Source organism: Mesoplodon bidens, assembly GCF_964165515.1.
Source record: "Mesoplodon bidens genome assembly, contig: HAP1_SCAFFOLD_53, whole genome shotgun sequence".
Taxonomy (NCBI): Eukaryota; Metazoa; Chordata; class Mammalia; order Artiodactyla; family Ziphiidae; genus Mesoplodon; species Mesoplodon bidens.
Window position 1 is genome coordinate 614543 of NW_027671920.1, and position 2819 is coordinate 617361.

Genomic DNA, 2819 nt, shown 5'->3' on the forward strand with positions numbered 1-2819 from the left:
GGGAGAACCAATGAGAGAGTAGCTGTTAGGCATTTCGACGGGCACATGTGACTCTAATTTCCCGGTGGGAAGAAGAACTAACCAAAGTCTCAGCCATCCACCGGGAACCAGTATAGTTACTCAACCAAAATTTTGGATTTGCGTTCAGCTCACAAATAACGAGTTGATAAATGGAGCTCAGGGGCACAGCAATTCACAAACTGGCAGAGTAATAAAGGACCACTATCGTCCAAAAATCTGTTGAGGTAAGGCCACGAGGGAGAATTGAAAGCGAGGCAGCATAACAGGAAACAGATTTCAAGAGGTACCTTGGAATCGCCTGTAAAGCACAGGAAGAGGGGCACAACTTCGACAATGATGAACTTGGCCAAAAAGGGTGTATGCGTTTTCGCCTGAATATATTCAGGTGAAAACGCATACGACCTTTTTATCCAAGCAAGCAAGCGGGCAAAGCAAATTTGCACTACAGAGAAGTATCACTTCCCACCATTCAAAAGGGACATCCACAAAATGTGTAAAAACCAGAAAGGCAAGACAGGCTCTGGAGAACAGGGTGCACTGTTATGCTGATGGGCGGGATGTAAATTGCCAACTGCCTCACTGGAGGAGTGCACTGTGTTCCCTAAAACAAGTAAAAAACAGAGCTACAGAGCCAAGGGCACTTCTAGTCTAGGGAATATACCTTGGGTAAACTGAAAATCATTAAGACAGAGCCACCCCCAAATTTAGGGCTGCACTGCTTAGTAGAACCTTATCTTGGGTACACCTTAAATATACCAGGAAATATAAAAATGGTTCAAAAAATTGTGGAACTTACGTACGATGGAATATCCCTCAGCCATGATATCAATGTCTTAAGACCAGTAGAAGGAAAATGAGTGGATTCAGGTACGATGTTTCTAAGTGAAATAAGTCACACAGAAAAAGAAACTTATCATAAGATATCACTTATGAAGATCCTGTAAACATGGCTACACATGAAGAGAGTTAGGAAAGAGAACAGAGTCTCACATTTAGAAAACACACTTATGCCTGCTTAAGGGGGAAGGAGAGGTGGGGTGATGCATAAAACCAGAGTTTGATATAAGCACAGGTACTGCTTCAAAACCCACCTATGGAATAGACAACACCTACACCTTCCTCAGTGAAAGGGACTCAAAACCCCATATTTCCCGCAGAGGAATATATCTGACTAGTAAGAATCTTAAAACCTATGTATTGATATGTCTCCCTAAGGGAATCAAGTGTGTCTAGACTGGCATAAACATGGCAGCGAGAATCAGCTCAAACCCACTATAAAAAGGAATTTTAAAAACAAAACAAAGAAAAACAGGGAACTTCTTTACAATTCCTTCAGTGTCTTTGACGAAACCTGGAATGACCCTATCTACAATGACAGCTGGATGTGGCATAAGCCTGGACCCTTGGGACTGAGAGGATTGGTGAGATTGGGTGAGCAAATGCAGATCCTTTAAAGCAATAATGCATGGCACCCATTCCATGGGTCCCAACTCTCCAGGTTGAAAGGGATATTACTACAGCTATAACATGTATGGGAAACCTAGAGAATGGACACAGTGTGAATACGAAATGTTTCTAAAACTCAACGAATAGTCCCTCTCCTGGTGCTCCGGTTTGACTTTCCAACTGCTTTACTATCAACCTCCCAACTTGGAGAGACAGCCCCTTTAACCTCGTGGTTCACACAGGTTGCCAATTTGGCAGAGGATGGAAGGGAAAAGGGAGAACCAATGAGAGAGTAGCTGTTAGGCTTTTGGAAGGGCACATGTCACTCTAATTTCCCCTCAGGAAGAAGAATTAACCAAAGTCCCAGCCACCCACCGGGAACCAGTATAGGTCCTGAACCAAAACTTTGCACTTGCGTTCAGCTCACAAAAACGGAGTTGAAACATGCAGCTCCGGGGCACAGCAATTCAGAAACTGGCACAGAAATAAAGGATAACTATCGTCCAAAAATCTGTTGAGGGAAGGCAACGAGGCGGACTTGAAATCGAGGAAGAATAGCAGGAAACAGATTTCAAGAGGTACGTTGGAATCGCCTGTAAATCACAAGAAGAGGGCCACAACTTCGACAATGATGCACTTGGCCAAAAAAGGCGTATGCGTTTTCTCCTGAATATATTCAGGAGAAAACGCATATGCCCTTTTTGGCCAAGCAAGCAAGCGGGCAATGCAAATCTGCACTACACAGTTGTATCTCTTACCACTTCTCAAACGGGACATCCACAAACTGTGTAAAAACCAGAAAGGCAAGACAGGCCCTGGAGTACAGGGAGCATTGATATGCTGATGGGTGGGATGTAAATTGCCAACTGCCTCACTGGAGGAGTGCATTGTGTCCCATAAACAAGTAAACAAGAAAGCTACAGAGCCAAGGGCACTTCCAGTCTAGGGAATATACCTTGGGAAAACTGAAAATCAATAAGACAGAGCCACCCCCATATTTATGGCTGCACTGCTTACAAGAACCTCAACTTGGGTACACCTTAAATATCCCAGGAAATATAAAAATGGTTCAATAAATTGTGGTACTTCCATACGATGGAATATCCCTCAGCCATGTAATGAATGTCATAAGACCAGTAGCAGCAAAGTGAGTGGATTCAGGTACGATGATTCTAAGTGAAATAAGTCACACAGAAAAAGAAACTTATCATAAGATATCACTTATGAAGATCCCGTAAACATGGCTACACATGAACTGAGTTAGGAAAGAGAACAGAGTCTCACATTTAGAAAACAATCTTATGCCTGCTTAAGGGGGAAGGAGAGGTGGGGTGACGCATAAAACCACAGTT